General features: G+C 47.6%; 1 long non-coding RNA gene across 1 annotated transcript; it reads right to left on the reverse strand.

Moving 5' to 3' along the window:
* Positions 1-8,233: 8,233 nt before the first annotated feature.
* Positions 8,234-19,336, reverse strand: LOC138992075 (uncharacterized). Its single transcript, XR_011467926.1, has 3 exons — positions 18,988-19,336; positions 18,589-18,743; positions 8,234-8,715 (listed from the first exon to the last, which is right to left on the reverse strand). It is a non-coding gene; the product is annotated as an uncharacterized lncRNA (long non-coding RNA).
* Positions 19,337-19,918: the final 582 nt, after the last annotated feature.

Here is a 19,918-nt window from a genome sequence, read left to right on the forward strand (position 1 = left end):
CTTTGGCATAGTCAATAAAGCAGAAATAGATGTTTTTCTGGAACTCTCTTGCTTTTTTGACGATCCAGTGGATGTTGGCATTTGATCTCTGGTTCCTCTGCCTTTTCTAAAACCAGCTTGAACATCTGGAAGTTCACGGTTCATGTATTGCTGAAGCCTGGCTTGGAGAATTTTAAGCATTACTTTACTAGTGTGTGAGATGAGTGCAATTGTGCAGTAGTTTGAGCATTCTTTGGCATTGCCTTTCTTTGGAATTGGAATGAAAACTGACCATGAACAGTATGAAAGGCAAAAAGATAGGACACTGAAAGAGGAACTCCCCAGGTCGGTAGGTGCCCAACGTGCTACTGGGGATCAGTGGAGAAATAACTCCAGAAAGAATGAAGGGATGGAGCCAAAGCAAAAACAACACCCAGTTGTGAATGGGACCAGTAATGGAAGCAGGGTTCAATGCTGTAAAGAGCAGTATTGCACAGGAACCTGGAATGTTAGGTCCATGAATCAAGGCAAATTGGAGTGGTCAAACAGGAGATGGCAAGAGTGAACATCGACATTCTAGGAATCAGTGAACTAAGATGGACTGGAATGGGTGAATTTAACTCAGATGACCATTATATCTACTACTGTGGGCAGGAATCCCTTAGAAGAAATGGAGTAGCCATCATAGTCAACAAAAGAGTCTGAAATGCAGTACTTGGATGCAATCTCAAAAATGACAGAATGATCTCTGTTTGTTTCTAAGGCAAACCATTCAATATTACAGTAATCCAAGGCTATGCCCCGACCAGTAACACTGAAGAAGCTGAAGTTGAACAGTTCTATGAAGACCTACAAGACCTTCTAGAACGAACACCCAAAAAAGGTGTCCTTTTCATTATAGGGGACTGGAATGCAAAAGTAGGAAGTCAAGAAACACCTGGAGTAACAGGCAAATTTGGCCTTGGAGTACAGAATAAGCAGGGCAAAGGCTGATAGAGTTCTGCCAAGAGAACACACTGGTCATAGCAAACACACTCTTCCAACAACACAAGAGAAGACTGTACACATTGACATCACCAGTTGGTCCACACCAAAATCAGACTGATTCTATTCTTTGCAGCCAAAGATGGAGAAGCTCTATACGGTCAGCAAAAACAAGACTGGGAGCTAACGGTGGCTCAGATCATGAACTCCTTATTGCCAAATTCAGACTGAAATTGAAGTGGAGAAAACCACTAGACCATTCAGGTATGACCTAAATCAAATCCCTTATGACTATACAGTAGAAGTGAGAAATAGATTTAAGGGACTAGATCTGATAGACAGAGTGCCTCATGAACTATGGATGGAGGTTTGTGACATTGTACAGGAGACAGGAATCCAGACCATCCCCAAGAAAAAGAAATGCAAAAAAGCAAAATGGCTGTCTGAGGAGGCCTTACAAATAGCTGTGAAAAGAAGGGAAGCGAAAAACAAAGAAGAAAAGGAAAGATATACCCATTTGAATGCAGAGTTCCAAAGAATAGCAAGGAGAGAGAAGAAAGCCTTCCTCAGCGATCAATGCAAAGAAATAGAGGAAAACAATAGAATGGGAAAGACTAGAGATCTCTTCAAGAAAATTAGAGATTCCAAGGGAACATTTCATGCAAAGATGGGCACAATAAAGGATAGAAATGTCAGGGAACTAACAGAAGCAGAAGATATTAAGAAGAGGTGATAAGAATACACAGAAGAACTGTACAAAAAAGATCTTCACCACCCAGATAATCATGATGGTGTGATCACTCACCTGGAGCCAGACATCCTGGAATGTGAAGTCAAGTGGGCCTTAGGAAGCATCACTACGAACAAAGCTAGTGGAGGTGATGGAATACCAGTTGAGCTAATTCAAATCATGATGTCAAAACCTGGGCAAACTCAGCACATTCTCCACGAAGGCTTAGGGTGCGTGCAGATTCCCCAGGACAGCGTGTGGGAGGACACGGGTTCTCCACGGTGACATTGGGGTGGTAACACCACACCTGACTGTGAGGACTACATACAGCAGACTGCTCTGTGGATGCTAAGGGACTCTAAATGCAAAGGATGAATACTGCCAAACACCTCACATTCCTTGTGGGACAAAATGGGTGCAAAGAAATACATAAATCAGACAGAATTAGTACCTGCACCCACTTCTTCTGCATGGTAGTAGTTTGGGGTATTTTTTTATAAATCAGATGCAAACACAGTATGGCTTCTGGTACATACTATTCTAAGATCATGGACTAGTACTGGTAAAAGGAACTTTTCTTTTTTCTTTCTTTTTTTCTTTCTTGCTGAGTTACCTCTTAATTATTATGTTAGCAGTCATTCTTGAGAAGCTGAAAGGCAACTAAGAACTGAAGCTGGGCAAGGGAGAGAGGGGTAGAGGGGTCGTGGGAGGGACCCTGCCCCCTTCTCCCTTCCTGGCAGAGCCCTTCTGGGGGGTCTGGAGGCTGAGCCAGTGCCTGATGAAAGTTGGTTAATGACAGTTCAGATGGTTGTGCAGTTATTTAAAGCCTTCTCTCCAGGGGACTTCAGCTCCCACGCAGTCAGCTCTTGAGGGTCACAGCTTTAGACTTGAATTCTAGGGATTCCAGCTGATTATTACACATATTACTTGGTAACACAGTGGCTGGGAGTGGTGCCATGAAAAGGGACAATCACACATGCATTTCTAAATGTTTTGTTGAAGGATAATATCATGTAGAAAAATATCCATCTTACAAGGGTGCAGCTTGACAAATTAACCCAAAGTGGATGCATGGTGGAACCTCTGCTCAGGAAATAGAATCTGGTCACCACCAGAGGCTCCTTCACACCTGCTCCCTCCAAGCTCCCAGAGAACTTCTGCCCTGGCTTCCAGCGCCATGGGTTGGCTGTGCCTGTTTTTTACTTGGCACAAGTAAAATCATACAACTCAAACTCGTCAGGGTCTTGCTTCTTCCACTGGATGCCACGTTTGGGAAAGCCATCATGCTGTGTCCGAGCATTGTCCCGAGTACATTAATCGTCCAGAATGTTAGTTCCACAATATATTGATTCATTCTACTGTCAATGCAGATCTGAAAAGTGAGAGTGTTAGTCTCTCAGTCTCATCCGACTGTTTGCAACCCTATGGACTGTAACCCACCCAGGCTCCTCTGTTCATGCGACCTCCCAGGCAAGAACACTGGCATGGGTTGCCATTTCCTCCTCCAGCGGATGTTCCCAACCCAGAAATTGAACGCAGGTCTCCTGCATTGCTGGCAGATTCTTCACCACTGAGCCACCAGGGAAGTGCATGGATATCTGGATTGCTTCCTGATCCTTTCTCTGTGCATAATGCCCCAGTGAACACTCTCATATGTGCCTTTCAGCACACATGTGTACATGTTTATTTTGGATGCCTACCACATCGCAGGTGACACGTATGTCCCACTCGTTAGGTAGCACCAGTTTTATATAATGTTGAGCCACATTCCACTCCCGCCAGCACCTGTGAGAGCTCCAGCTGCTCTCATCCTCAGCAGTACTTGATGCTGGTGGTCCTCTTCTTAGGGGCCCTTCTGGAGAGTGTGTGGGTCTCATGTGGCCCATGGGCTGAGCATCTTTGCAGGAGCTGGTGATCCCTGTGCATGCCCTGTTGGTGAGGAAACTGCTCCAGTGTTTTCTCATTTGCTTATAGAAATTCTTTGTGTATTCTGGACACAAAGAATTCTGGTCTGTTGTATTTCAGATATTTTCTCACTCTCAGTACTGTGCCTTTCCACAAACAGGCATTCTTAATTTCAGTGTGATCCAATTCTTCAACCTTTTCACTATGGTTAATGCTCTCTGTGCCCTGTTTAGAAAACCTTGACTAAACTCCCTGCTCATGAAGACATGCCCCGTTACCTTCTGTAACATTTTTTGTTCCAATTTTCTTTTAAAAAATATTTATTTTATTTATTTGAATGTGGCTGGGTCTCAGTTGCAGCATGGGGGATCTAGTTCCCTGACCAGGGATCAAATCTGGGTCCCCTGCATTGGGAGCCTGGAGTCTTAGCCACTGGACCATCGTGGAAGTCCCCCAACTTTATTTTTCAGAGCAGTAGTCCACCTGGAATTGTTTTTTCTGGTCGGCGTGAGGTAGGGGGTGGGATTCATCCTGCTGTTGCTGTTTGTATGTGGTATCCACTGACCCAGCACTGATAGGGAGACTGCCCTTTGCCCTGCTGTTCTTCAACGCTGCCTTTGTCATAAACCTAGAACCCACATAAGCAAGACTCGTGTTCATATGAGACTCCCTTACACCAACACTTACTGTCTTAATCACTGGAGTAGATCACAGTCTCACTATCTGGTAGAGTCATCTTCAGTTGTGTTCATCTTCAGAATTTTCTCCTAAACATGTTCCTTTACACTTCCATATAACTTCTTGGATTGGCTTTTCAATTTCCCCAAAAGTCCTGCCAGAATAATGATAATTGTGGAGAACCTATAGATCAGTTGGGTGAGAATGAATGTTCTCACAGTATTGCTGCCCTGCTATTGTTTATTCTGACATTCATTTAAGGATTCTTCAATTTCCCTCATTAATTTATTAGAGTCTTCTGTGTGTACGGTTCACACATATTTTGTTAGGTTCATCCCTGGGTATTTGCTGCTTTGATGATATTTGATGATATTTTATTTTGTAACCACTGGTTACTAGTTTACAGAAAATGCAGATGATTTTTGTGTGTCGACCTAGTATCCAGCCATCTTTCCAGATTCACTTAATAATTTTATCAAGAGTTATCTGTGGGTTCTGTTGGATTTTCTATGCACGTAATCATTTTGCCTGTGAAGGCTGACTTTTTAATTTCTCCCTCTCCAAACATCGTTCCTCACTGCCTTGTTCTTGGCTCGCTTCACTTCTGGTCTGACTACAAGTGTCCATAGCAAATGTTCTTATCTTGGTCCTGACCTCAGAGGGAAAACATTCCCTGTTTACCAGTGAGTGTGATATTTGTTGTAGGAATGTCGTTTACATAGATGCCTTCTATCAGATTAAGGAAATTCCCTTTTATTCCTACTTCACTATGAGTTTCTTTTCATGAATGCATGTTGAATTTTATTGAATGTTTTCTTCCTCACCTATTGAGATGATAGTATGATTTTTCTGATTTGTTCTGTCAACATGAGGAACTAGATTGAAGTTCAAATTTTAAACAAATCTTATATGTCTGGAATAAGCCCAATTTGGTTGCAATGTGCTATCTTTTTTGTATATTATTGGATTTCGTTCACTCATATATTGGTTAGGACCTTTGCATCTATACTTAAGCGGGAAATAAGCTATACTTTTCTCTTTCTTTATAATGTCCTGATCAGATTTTAGTATCAAAGTTTATATTAGACTTCATAAAATTAGTTAAGAAGTGTTCCCTTTTTTGTTCTTCTCTGGAAAAGTTTAATATAAGACATGTGTAATTCTTTATTAACCTTCATTGAATTCAGAAGCCTTGGGGGAAAGCTTGCAGCTTACTTTGTGAGACAGTTTATAATTACAGATTCCATTTCTTTTCTGGCCATCAGACCATCAAGTTTCTATTTCTTCTCAATTGCGCAAAAGTCAGAGTCTGGTCTTGCCAAACCCGATCTCTGCTGCCCTGAGGAGGATGGCTGGGTGGGAGAGGGCAGCCGAGCCACTCACCTGCCTCGGCATGACGTTCCCTTTGGAAGAAACGCCGGCCTCACATGCATTAAGAATTGAAAAGCGACTTAAATCTTGTGCAAGTGATCCGAGGATACCGCAGCAGAGGCGCCGTGTGCCCACACACAGAATGGCCCCTGCAGACCTTCCTGCCCTCTGCCTCCCCTGGGAAGTCCGCTGTCCCCGAACCCCAGACCTCACCGTGCCCAGCTGTTTTGGCTTCCGTGGCTTCCTCTCGGGGAGCCTCCGCCCTGCCCTCACCTTGCCCAGCAGCCTTGGCTTCTGTGGATTCCTCTCCGGGGGCAGAGTCCGGGGGCCTCTGCCCCACCCCTTTGTTGTGATTGCTTAAAGCCCCTCTCGTCTCTTTATTCCCCATTTGCTCCCGATCTTCGTGGAATCCAGCCAGCAGGTGTGGAGGGAAGAAGACAACTCAATGTTTCGGTTGAAGAGTATGGCTGGATGAGTCAGCTGAGTTGTCCTCCAAGCGTGGCCTCCACACTGGCCACCCTACAGTCTCTGGGGCTGCTCCTGCCTCCCACCACCGGCAGCAGAGCCCCCGGCCGGCCCAGGAACCTGATTCAGTGGCAGCTATGGGGGCGTTAAGTGTCACTGAGAAGCTGTTGTTTGCTGTCTCAGGCTGGTTGGCCCATGACCCGTTGAGGACTGATGGGGGCTCTGGGAAGTGACTTTATGATGGCAGGACCCCCCAGAGTGCTGACAGCCTGACCATTGCCCAAGGCCTGGTGCCACCTGCTCCCTGTGCCTCTGAGGTGGCGTGCCCAGTGCTTCTGGGATTCCCATGACATGCCAGCATCCATCCAGGGCCCCCTCACCTTGCGCCTCTCCCCCAGCCTGAGTGATTTAAGGCAATGCCTGGGAAAGCTCGGGCCTCAGGCCTCCTGCTGGCCTTGCTGAGCCTTGCCCGCCTGTGAACTGCATCCTAACCCCCGACTCAGCTTGGCAAGGGGGATGCCCTTGGGAGAAGGCAGCCTGGCCCGTGCAGGATGGGCCACTGTGCTGGTGGACAGATCACTCCTTGGGCGGGCCACAGGCCTCTCTGGGCCTGTCCTCAGAGAGGTTGTCTTAAATGATGTATCATTGAAGTAAACAGCTGATATTATAGTAAAGTGTGTAAAACAAAATGTAAGCTAAACATAAATATTATATAAAGTTTACATCGTAGGTGGCACTAGTGGGAAAGAACCCGCCTACCAACACGGGAGACACAAGATACACCGGTTCGATCCCTGGGTTGGGAAGATCCCCTGGAGAAGGGCATGGCAACCCACTCCAGCATTCTTGTCTGGAGAATCCCATGGATGGGGGAGCTGGCAGGCTATAGTCCATAGGGCCGCAAAGAGTCAGACACAACTGAAGCGAGTTAGCACGCAGGCACATTCAGGTGTAACTCAATGTTTCTGCCTTTGGGGGCGGGGTGGGTATGCAAAGAACCCCACCACCATGAGATGGGCATGGCTATCAGAATTTTAAACCACTGAGGGTCCTAACAGGAAAATATTACTACCCGTCCAGTGCCAGCCACCACGGGGACTTGTGACTGCATAGCCAGCCAGCAAGGCTGGCCTGTGAGTGATGTAGACTCCTGAGGCCCGAGTGGCCCCGAGGGGCGGGGCCTGCCGGGGGAGGGTTCAAGGGGGCCGAGCTGGTGCCGCCCCTGAGCTGGTCCGCAGCCTCGTGGAAACGCAGGCCCACATTCCACGGAGATGACAGCACTGCTGGCTGCGCAGACGCGCTTGAGCTGCACACACGGAGAAGCCCACCTATTTTTGCTTTCTAGAATTCCACTTCTATTTTTGGTGGAATAGAAAAGCTTTGACTATTTCCCAGAGTGGAAAAACACATTTTCTGCCTTGAGTGTCTTACAGCTCACGGTTGCCCTTGAGTGCACCCTTCTAGTCTGGATGGGCTCTGTGCCCGCCTGACCCCTGAGCAGGAGGCGACTGTGCACACCCTGCCTTCTCTTTGTTTGCTTGTGGTTTTCATGCCTCAGTTTGTAACCCATATCCCGGTAGGTGGATTTGAATAAGGGTGTTAGCTGTGCCCACTGCTCCATAATTGAGGATTCCAGGTCTCAGGTCTCAAATCTGCCCCCTGGGAGGGGAGAGGGGAGAGGGGGACTGGGAGAGAGAGGCCCTCTCATCATGTTGCCCTAAAGTTGTGTGTGGTGGGCGCTGGTGCTCTTGCTATGAACAGAACTGGGGAATTTCACTGGCTATTTCAGGAAAGCCTCAGCTCTCTCAGGCTGGTGTGACAAGAACACGCCCAGCTCGGCTCAGTCCCACCAGCCATCAGTCTCCATCACAACTGGTTAATTGGCAGGAGGATTTCAGCTTCATTATTAGACATTTCTAGAAAGTAACAGAAACTTAACACATTTGTTCAAGTAGTAATCTACATTCCCCATCCCCTGCTGCCCTAAAAAGAGCCTGCAGTGGCTCTACCAGAAACATGAGCCTCCCCCCCTAGCCCCCCGCAACCTCAACAATGCCCCATGGGAGCCCGCCCTGGCCCACTGCACCAAGACACAGTTCGCATGCTTAAGGGCCTCAGTCTCACGGTGGGACGACCAGCAACAGAGGTTTAATCACATGAGAGCAACCATCCCCCGGAGAGTCCCTTTCAAGTTAAGCCATCCTTCTTCTCCGACCCAAAGCGGGTCTGGTTCTGGACTCTGTTCTGTCCCGCTGGTCTGAGCGTCGTCACCACCACCAGTCTCCATGCTGCCTGTAGCTCTGCCCTGAAGGAGCTGTGTCCACCCCTAGACCCTGCCAGGACCCCTGGGTCCACTCGAGTTCACTGCATCTCCATCGCGCTTGTGGAATCAGCTGGCTCTTGGTTTCCACACAGAAGCCTGCTGGGGTTTGGTGAGGATGGCTGGATCGGTCATCTGGGGGAGAGTGGGCCTTCCTGCTGAGTCTTCCCTCCATGGTCATGGTCAGTGCCTGGTCACTTAGCCACTCTTCTTTCTCTGGGCAGCATTTTGGAGTTTTCCAGGTAGAAGTCCCACGTGTTTTTTTTTTTTTTTCAATTAATTACTAAAAGTGAAAGTGAAAATTTAGTTGCTCAGTCCTGTCTGACTCTTTGAGACCCCATGAGGAGCCTACCAGGCTCCTTAGTCCACAGGATTTTCCAGGCAAGAGTACTGGACTGGGTTGCCATTCCCTTCTCCAGAGGATCTTTCTGACCCAGGGATCAAACCCAGGTCTCCCACATTGTAGGCAAACGCCTTACTGTCTGAGCCACCGGGGAAGTCCTAATTACTAGGCACTTCATGGTTTTTTGGAGAAGGCAATGGCACCCCACTCCAGTACTCTTGCTTGGAAAATCCCATGGATGGAGGAGCCTGGTAGGCTGCAGTCCATGGTTTTTGCTGTTGCTGTAAATGTACGTTAAATCTGATTTTCCTGCTCTCCCTTGCTAGCATGTAGAAATACTACCGATTTACTGTGTTACATTGTATTCCTTGGCCTTGCTGTGTTGGCTAATTTCAGTCTTGTTTTGTAGGTTCTTTAGAATTGTCTATATCTACATGCAGACAGTGACTGCAGCCGTGAAAAGATGCTTGCTTCTTGGAGGAAAACCTATGACAAACCTAGACAGTATACTAAAAAGCAGAGACATCACTTTGCCAACAAAGGTCCATCTAGTCAAAACTATGGTTTTTCCAGTAGTCATGTACGGATGAGAGGGTTGGACCATAAAGAAGGCTGAGTGCCGAAGAACTGATGCTTTCAAACTGTGGTGCTGGAGGAGATTCTTGAGAGTCCCTTGGACAGCAAGGAGATCAAACCAGTTAGTCCTAAAGGAAATCAACCCTGAATATTCATTGGAAGGACTGGTGCTAAAGCTGAAACACCAGTACTTCAGCCACCTGATGCAAAGAGCCAACTCATTGGAAAAGACCCTGATGCTGGGAAAGATAGAAGGCAGGAGGAGAAGGGGACAACAGAGGATGAGATGGTTGGATGACATTACTGACTCAATGGACATGAGTTTGAGAAAATTCCAGGAGATGGTGGAGGACAGGACAGCCTGGCATGCTGCAGTCCATGGGATCTCAAACAGTCAGATATGACTAATCGATGAAACAATGTCTACATCCAAGTCATGTTGCCTAGAAGTAAATGCAGATTTATTCTATTTCTTTTTCCTGCCTTGTTGCACTGGCCAGAGCTGAGATGCAGCATTGCTTAAAGCACTTGCTGGGCCCACAACTGCACTGGTAGGGGACACAGGAATCTCAGGTCCCAGGAAACACAAGAGAACACTTCATATTGTGTAAAGTTTGAGAGCCTGACTGGCTATGTAATTTTCAAGGCTCATTGGAAAAAAAAATTTTTTTAATGTGTTTTAGTTGTTTTTAGTTCATTGTTTTTTCGCTCTGCAATTTTTTTTATTCTCATACTTTTCAATTTTTTCTTTGTATCATCATTTTTTTGTTTGTTTTTTGGGTCTCTTTGGCAATGCCATGCAGCATGCAAGATCCTCGTTCCCCGACGAAGGATTGAACCCATGCCCCCTTCAGTGGAAACACAGAGTCCTGACTACTGGACTGCCAGGGAAGTCTCTCTTTGTGTCCTCATTGGAAAGAACTTCTCATCCAGGTGAGAGTGGACCTCACCACATCATCATGTAGTACTCGTGTGGTTTCTTGCTTCACACCAGGTCCCCTCCACCAGAAGTCCATTCCTGGGTCTGGTGTGAAGAGTGGGTCTATTTTGGAGGGAAGGGGTGTCTACTATAAAAGAGGAATGGTGGGAAAAACCACCGTATCGTTTCAATTACCGCCTTCTCAATCCTTACTGCTTTCCCTCTGTTTCCTCAAAGGTGGGGATGGGATTTGCATGAGTGGAATGTGCACATGCGCTATGTCACCTGTGTGAAGAGGACCCTCTGCTCTGCTCACCACGTGCTGGAGAGTCCTCTTGTCAGCTGGTCATCCCTCCTTCCTAACCCTCTCCTCCCCGCCTCCCCCAACCCCTGCCTTTCCCAAGTCCCGCCTCGACCAGTGGTAGCTTTGTTTGTCCACTGCAGCCAAATACCTGAGAGTCACCCCCGATTCTTTCCCTGAGTGCCCACATTCTATCAGCCGTCAAGTTATATTCATCCTTCTCTCTTATAGCTGCTCAAACCCGCGCCTTTTCAAGCCCCCACGCCACTGCTGTTGCCTGAGTTCACACTCTGCCCGTCTTTCATCTTTCCCCAGAATTTTCACATGGGCTTGTGTTCTTCCTCCCTGCACCCTCTCACTCCCACCTCCAACATTTTTTTCTAACTATTAAGTGTTTTACCTTTTCCCTCTAATATGATTAGTTATTTTCTCCCTATATGTCTCCCTAGGAGATTGGGTATAGAAAGGCTATTTTAAATTTTTTTTATATATATATATATATATGTATTTTAAGGATCTATTTGATATTTGCTTATTTGCTTTACATCAGATGTGGCCTTGGAGATGAAGAGTGACGAGCAATCCTTAGGTTTTCCCTAAATTTCTCATCAGACACTTGCACTTACCTTATATGGAAAAAGACTGGACCTTGTGACTTCCAAAGATATTCCCTGAGACTTTCCTTTCTTCTGGGAAGCTTAGCTGTATTTCTTTTTTCTGTCTCCGTTTTTTCCTTGTACCTTTTGATCCCCTTCACCTATTTCTCCTACCACCAGCCCCCTTACCCTGCCCAGGTGTGTCTACTTTAATCTTTCTCCCAAAGGCTGTCCCATGGGACCCACCATTTATTAGAAGTCCACTTGGGGCTTCCCTGGTGGTCTGAGTGGTTAAGAATCTGCTTGCCAATGCAGGGGTTAGATCCATGGTCTGGGAAGCACTCATAGGCTGAGCCCTTGGGCAACTAAGCCCAAGCAGCACAACTACTGAGCCTGTGCTCCAGGGCCCGTGCTCCACAGTAAGAGAAGCCACTGCATTGCGAAGCCCAAGCACCGCAACAAGAGAGGGCCCCACCTGCCGTAACCAGAGAAGGCCTGCGCGCAGGAGCAAAGACCCAGGACAGCCGTAGTGATAATAAATAAATAAACAAATCTTTTTAAAGAGAGTCCACTTTGCCCAGGGATGTGCGAGCCTCCTCGGCCACGTGCTGACTTCCTGATGCGTGTGGGCCTTTCCTCGGCTCCTCCTCTCTCCTGGGCCTGCTGCGTGTCCACACATCTGACAGGGTTGCTGTGTGGGACCGAAGCCTGGTCCCAGCCTGGCGCCTTCTATTCGGGGCATTTCTGGCTCTCTTTGCAGGGTCTTTCAGAGATGATTTCTCGTGACAAAGATTAATCTATGTGAAGTTTACAGCCTTCAATTGTGCTCAATTTCTTTTTTCTTTTTTCCTGTTAAAATCAAGGAGGATCCTTACTCTCTTTCCCTCTGCCTATCCACGCACGAGATGCAGCAGCCGCTCTGCTGACGGTCTGCCGGGGCCTGCCTCCACTGATGAGGACGGGGTATTTCTGGCCTCGGGGCCGGCAGTGAATGCTTTGTTTGTTGTTGCTGTCTCTCTTCTAACTTTTGGAATCGTTGGACTCTTTACAATGTGCATGCCTCCCTCCTATAAAAACAACCACATCACTACTCTCAGAAAGAATTGTAAACGGTCACTCAGATGACCTTGGGTAGAAGAGGGGGAAGGGGGTGGCCGTCTGCAAATTAGCGCTGAGTGCCTTGATCTTTCCTAAAACTGTGTCTCATTTACATCTCTGACAAGCACATGTTTCATGGGAAAACCACTTTCCTTTCAGGATTTCTGGGGCAGCCGTTGGCCCTGCTCTGCCGCCGCTGCCTGCTGTCCTGCGTTTCCTGTCATTCTGAGGCAGCACGATCCTGGCCTTCCACGAATAGAGGAAGCCAAACGGAGCAGGAAGGGAGATAAATGCCCACGAGTGGAGCTGTCTCTGCCCCGCAGGTCAGCTTTGGGGTTTTGTCTCCCGCTTCACAACCAAGGAATGGGCTTTTGTTTTGCTCTTCTCATGGTTAATTTGAGATCCTGGTTATTCAAGGAGCCCCGAGGTGGGAGAGGGTGATTCAAGTCCTCAGTGGAGAGGGATCCTACACCAGACGGCTCAACATGTGGGAGCACCAGCCCCAGCCTTGCTGTTTTCAAAGCGGGATTCCCGTGCCAGGGGTGGCACTCAGCTCAGGGCACTCGGCTGAGAATCTAACGTGACTGTCCCCGTCCAGCAGTTCTAGTTCAGGAAAACCAGCAGAGCCTTTGGTTGACAGCATCCAGCTAAGGCAGGCTGGGCACCACCGTGAGGCGGATGCGCCGTCCCCTACTCCGACACCGCAGGGCCCCCACTCTGCGCTCCCCATCAGCAGGTGTTGGGAGAGGCAGACAAACAGGCTCTATTTCTGAGATGCTGAGTGTTTCCGTCCCAAAGGCTTGCAGAGATGGCCCAGGTCAGCCACCCTTGGGTCCCCACATTTCTGCTTCCCTACTGCAGCCCAGGACCCCTGGTCCATCTCCTGTCTCTCAGGTGGCTGTTCTTCCTCGTCTGAGCCCATGAACAGTTGATTCATGTATTTTGTCTCTCTTGGGTCCTTTTTGTTTCAAGCAGAAGCTTAACTTGGTCCCTGTTCCTCTGTCATGGCAGGAATTAATTCTCTTACTTGAATTGTCTTACGTCCTCATTCCTCTTTAGCTTGTTGGTCCAACATTATTTCAAGTGTTTCTGGACGAGGTTAACATCTAAGTCCATGGACTAAGAGATTGCCCTCTGCCATGTGGGTGGGCCTCATCCAATCAGATTGATCTCCCCCAAGTTAGAAAGACTTCTCTTGCCTAACGTCATTTTAAATAAGGTATGGACCCCTTTCTGCCCTTCAACAAACCCACCAGCCCTTGTGAGTCCAGCCTGCCCACAGGTCCTGGGTCTTGTCAGCCTCCCTGATGGTCATGTGAACCAATCCTTGCATTAATGCTTTCTCTGTACACACATCCCACTGCCTGTCTCCCTGCGGAGCCCTGACCAGTGCAGCTGTGCCCACGGAACTTTCAGAGGGAGGTGTGGGTGGATTGCCTTGGACAAAGCTGGTCCCCGCGGGAGGGCTGCAGGCGAGTGAAGGGAGAAGAGAGGTCAGCTCGGGCCGGGGGGCAGGAGGGCGGCCAGCCAGATGAGCAGGGCCGGGATCCGCTGGCGTCCCTGGCGGGCACCCAGCAGTGCTGTCCGTCCTGGTCACAGCCTGGCTGTTGTCTCCCGTCCTTCTTCCACAGACAGCGTGGCAGTTACCCGGGACCCGTGCCATTTGTATCTCTGCCAAAGCGGGCCTGCAGGACTGAAGGACTCACCTGCTCATCCCCTGGCAGTACATGGACTCGCTCCCTCCAGCCCAAGTGAGAGTTCAGGGCATCGTCTCCAGGCAATAAATTGAGGGAAGTCTCTGACCCACACCCCCAAGATCTGCCCGTGTCTGCCCGGCCCATAAGCCGTGGCCGTATTAAGCTTCTGGTTACCAGCCTGTTTGGTTACATGGCTGATGCTGCAGGCTCTCTGCAGCATCCAGGCTATGGAGGCAAGCTGGCATCTGGAGGATGTTTCTCTGTTTAATGGATAGTCTCTGGGGACTCTGGTCTTCCCTCTAGGCTTACCCTCCCAGGGACACTGTCTGCCAGTCATTTTCCTGCTGTGAGGTCCTCGGGGTCCCCAGGCAGCTGCAGCTCAGACCATCCTCTCTTAAGTAACCCGCAACCCAGGTCCAAGTTGTCACTCTTGGAGGACTGGAATTAACCTGTGATTGTATGTAATGAAGTAATCATATAGCTACTTAACGTTAAGGCTAAACTCCACAGCAGCATTTCTATTACTATCCCACTTAGGGTGGGTGGATTTACGTATCCAGGAGGCAAGTCTCTTCAAGGGTCCAGCAGCCAGGGATGGGGGTGAGTAGGCTCTGGTCCCATCTTGGCAGCCCCAGCATGCATACCTGCCTTGCAGGAAGGAAGTGTGGGGTCTCCCTAACATCTACCAGCTTCTGAGAATCCCTCACATGTCCCATGGGAAAGAGTATTCACTTCATATCATGCACCAGAAAAATGTCCCACATTTAAAGAGCTGAGTGTAAAAATCAAACACAGATACACACAGAAAATAACTTACACCCTTATTATAACAATTGAGGGTAAAGGCATAAGTCAAGTGGGAAGGAAAACTGATAGATTGAAAAAAACAACAACAAAAACCCAAACAAAGTTTAAAGGCATATGACAAACTGGGAGAAATATTTGTGGCAAGTATAGCAAACAAGGGTTTAATGTCACGCTATTTAAAGAACATCTATGCCTCAATTTGCTGGCATGTTGAGTGCAGCACTTTAACAGCAACATCTTTTATGATTTGAAATAGCTTAGTTGGAATTCCATCACCTCTACTACCTTTGCCAACAAAGGTCCATCTAGTCAAAGCTATGGTTTTTCCAGTAGTCATGTACAGATGTGAGAGTTGGACCACAAAGAAGGTTGAGCACCCAAGAATTGATACTTTCGAACTGTGGTGCTGGAGAAGACTCTTGAGAGTTGCTTGGACTGCAAGGAGATCAAACCATTCAATCCTAAAGGAAATCAACCCTGAATATTCACTGGAAGGACTGATGCTGAAACTGAAGCTCCAATACTTTGGCCACCTGATGCAAAGAGCCAATTCATTGGAAAAGACCCTGATGCTGTGAAAGTTTGAGGGCAGGAGGAAAAGGGGACGACAGAGGATGAGATGGTTGGATGGCATCACAGACTTAATGGACATGAGTTTCAGCACTCAGGGAGATAGTGATGGACAGAGAAGCCTGGCGTGCTGCGGTTCTTGGGGTCTCAAAGAGTTGGACCTGACAGTGACTGAACAACAAATGCATCAATTTAAAAAAGACAAACGAAGAAAGAACTGATGAAAAGGCAACAGGCAGTTAACAAGAGGAACGGCAAGTGGTCAATTACATGAAAACAGATCAACACCACAGGTAAAACTGTAAATTAAAAGAATAACAGTGCTTCCCTGATGGCAAAGAATCTGCCTGCCATCGCAGGAGACATGAGTTCCATCCCTGATCCAGGAAGATCCCAAATGCCAGCAAGCAGCTAGGCCCATGTGCCACAACTACTGAGCCTGTGCTCTGGAGCCTGGGAGCCTCAACCCCTGAGCCCACCTGTCGCAGCTGCTGAAGCCCAAGTGCCTTAGACCCCATGCTCCACAACAAGAGGAGCCACCACAGTGAGAAACCCACATACCACAACCAGAGAGTAAGCCCTGCTCTCCACAGCTAGAGCAAAGCCCACGCGCCACCCAAGACCTCACACAGCCAAAAATAAATAAATAAAATTATATTTAAAAAAAAGAATAAAGATATACTACGTTTCAGTGATCTGATTAGCAGATATTAAAAAGAATGGGCTTCCCAGGTGGCTCAGTGGTAAAGAATCCACCTGTATTGCAGGAGATGCAAATTCAGTCCCTAGGTTGAAGAGATCCCCTGGAGGAGGAAATGACAACTCACGCCAGTATTCTTGTCTGGGGAATCCCATGGACAGAGGAGCCTGGCCGGCTACAGTCCATGGGATCACAAAGAGTCGAACACGACTTAGTGGCTAAAACAACAAAAAATGATGTCATTCTTAGTGTGGAGGGGATGTGGAGGACGCTGGAATTTCGGCCACTTATTTCTGTGGGATACACTGATAACACCCACCAGAAACATGGACAGCTTCTTAGAATTAACCCTGAGATGTAATAAGAGACCTGCCCCCAAATATATGCCCAACAATGTTTTCACAGCATTCTCATAATAGCTAAACTTGAAATAAGTAGCTGGTCAACAGTAAAGGCTCCAATTTTATTTATTTAAAGCAATGTCATTCTTGCCACTGTTACAATGACCCAGGAGATCTACATCATTGATCTTGAAAATGCTAGCAGTATAGTTACTCCATAAAAATTGTGTAGGACAGAGCGTATGCAGCATCCCCAGCCATCTGTAGGACAGCGAGCATAGTTCTGTGTGTTCACAGAGACGTCACTTGTTGGTGTGATGGAGCTGTGTCTCTTTCTTCTTTTTGTTTATGATTAACTCTATGTATTTATGTGATGGTATGTATGGCTTATAGACTTTGCTGGTGGCTCAATGGTAAAAAAAAAAAAAATTCACCTGCCAGTGCAAGAGATATGGGTTCAATCCCTAGGTCAGCAAGACCCTCTGGAGAAAGAAAGGGCAACCCACTCCAGTATTCTTGCCTGGAAAATACCATGGACAGGGAAGCCTATGGGCTAGAGTCCATGGGGTCAGAAAGAGCGGGACACGACTTAGCAACTACATAGCAACACGAATGGCTTAAACAGCAAAAGTGATCAGTGTTTCCCATTTTCACATCCCAGGTCTCATTTCTCTGGAAACATGGTTTGGAACTTCCGGCCTCTGCAGGTTGCTGCCCCGTCACCTTCTCAGAGCAGACCCTCCTGCAGGGACAGGCCTGGCAAGCTCCCTGGGCGAGAGGAGTCTGCAGCTGTGTAGGGCTCCGCCCGAGCAGGTCCTACAGGAGTCCGGGCCAGTCATCACCCCATGCACGTGGGCTCTGTGCTCAGACCCCGAAGGACTGTGCTCAGACCCACCGGGACGGGACGTTTCAGAGCGGCAGCAGGTCAGAACAGGGGCTCTGGTAGACACCCAGCGTCCAGATCCCAGGATGGAGCTGACCGTGGCCAGTGTGCTGGAGCCTCCAAGAGGCACAGCTAATCTGTGGCTGCCAGGAAATAACCACAATGATGGGGTGCTGGGAACAAAACCTCGGTGTCTGGGAGGAGCGTTTCTAAACCGGTTCCAGTGACAGAACGGAAGCTAATATCCCGGGGGAGGGGGGTTGGTGAACAGAAGACAGGGATGCGAAATGGTGCTTCAGGATGAAGGCTGCGAGGAAACCTTACTGTTCACTGGATGTGCTGGGGTGTGCGGACCATGAGACAGACCGCACAGTGCTCAGAGGCAGAGACAGGAGGAGCGTGCTGACTGCCCAAGCCAACAGTGGAGAGAGGGCGGGCAGGGTGGGCATGGGGGTCTTAGCGGAGAGACAGAGGTCTTCCACCGCTGGGGCATTCAGGGAGCAGGCTACTGAGGTTCCTCGGTTCCCTAGGCCCCCAGGCTGCCTCCCATCCCACTTGCTGCAGGAAGAGGCGTCTGGAATTGCTGAGCCCCTTTGGCTCAGCTGTCAGCTGGAGCTCAGCGGGAGCCCAGTGACCACAGGGAGACCACGAGGTGACCAGACAGTGGGTCAGGCATAGTCGACAGTTGACTATGGGGCACTTGAGAAACCCCAGAGATTTCTAGAGTTGAAAATGATTAAGACAGGTTTGAATGTGGTGATGACGGAGGTACGGATCCATACAGACACAGCTGCTGCTGCTGCTGCTGCTAAGTCGTTTCGGGTCACTTTAAATCTGCCACTAACAGCAAGAAACAAGGAGATTTCTAGACATATACTTGGCATTTATGAACTATTTTTTTTTCCTTTAAATGGGCAAATATAAGTAGTATATCTCACAAAGAGTTGTACACAACTTAGTGACTAGAAAACAGCAATTGTTATTTTATGAGCATACAGAGAAACATCATGATTTTAGACTCACAGATTACTGAGTGTATTTATCTATGTGGTTCTTTTCAACCAAAATTAATATAAATACCATAAAAATGTTGAAGTGAAGATGTGGTTTCTAAAAAGAACTTTTGTGGCAAACATCGCATTTCTTTGAATGGCTTTTCGTTTGTTTAAACCGATATTCCTGTTTTTCTGCCAGTGTGTTTTCCTGGTATTTAAAAAATTTTTTTGATCACTGGACAACTTTGCTCTGGCCACACTTATTTTTCTAAATTCTTTTGTAATCCAACACTGTCTTTCCAGTTTGTACCAAAACTATGTGAGAGTTACCTCAACCAGCGAGTCTGAATGCTCAGCAGATGGGCTGCTGTCTGGCGTTCCCTGCAGAACTCGTCCAAATCCTGCCCAGATGGTCGTGATATTTCCTGAACGCGGGCTGAATGGGGGCACAGTGGGCGGATCATCTGTCTCCTAGCCGCCAGCATCTAGAGAGGAGGAGACTTTCAATGCAAGGAGGGGAAAGCAGTGCTCTTACCTAAGTTGTTCTCAATTTGAAGGACATTCAGTGGATAAGGATGATCAGAAGATACGTTTATCTTGGAAGCATAATCATCACTGTATTAATTGGTAACAGTTTCCACTCAGCCTGTTTTTAATATGCAGAACCCCAAAACAAAGTTAAAACTGCAGCTATCAACTATGGCATTTTCCTTGGGAGTTATTTCTTACCGAAGAAGTATCTCGTCTAGGGACGGAAACAGGCTTGCTTTCTTTTCACAGTGGAACGCCTGAGGTCCACAAGCAGGTTGAGAAAGCCGCCACATGCTTTTAGTGGAACAGAAGGCCAACTCTCCACTCTCAGGAATTTTAAGATGTCGAAATGTACTCTGCAGAAAAATTTTGAAAGTTAACCATCCAACTTCATGTTGGCCTAGGAAATATAATCGTTCGCGAAAGGATAAAAACAACTCTAAAATCCTATTTTATCGAGCTCTGCTGATGACATAGTTATATAATCACAAAATGGAAACGTCTTTTTTGCTACTGATTCTGGCTGCCCTGTCTTCACCACCACCATTTCCGGATACAAAATAAAAAAGATCAGCATGAAAGGAATGATGTACACCCTGGCAGTACTTCTTTCTGTCATCACATTTTGTATAAAATAAACAACTTTTAAAACTTTTATATTTATTTTGTTTTTGGCTGTGCTGGGTCTTTGTTGCTGCATGCCGACTTTCTCTCGTTGGCGAGCGGGGTCTACTCTGTAGTTGTAGTGCTGGGTTTCTCATTGTGGTGGCTTCTCTTGTTGGGGAGCACAGGCTCTAGAGGCACATGGGCTCAGTAGCTGTAGCTTCTGGGCTCTAGAGCACAGGCTCAGTCGTTGTGGCAGGCTTAGTTGCTCCGCAGCACGCAGGAACCACCCAGACCAGGGATGGAAGCCGTGTCTCCTGCATTGGCAGGCAGATTCTTTCCTGCTCAGCCAACAGGGAGGCTCTAAAATAAACACCCTGTATTTTGACAACCACTTTGAGTGTATTTATTTTATTTTAAAATTTTAAATAATTAGTTTCTGTGTTTGCTGCTCGTCTCTTATCTGTAAGCAATCTGTGCTGAGTGCCACCATGAGTAGAGGGCTGAGCAACATGGGGATTCCTCT

The sequence above is a fragment of the Bos mutus genome, chromosome 1 (assembly GCF_027580195.1).
Source record: "Bos mutus isolate GX-2022 chromosome 1, NWIPB_WYAK_1.1, whole genome shotgun sequence".
NCBI classification, from domain to species: domain Eukaryota; kingdom Metazoa; phylum Chordata; class Mammalia; order Artiodactyla; family Bovidae; genus Bos; species Bos mutus.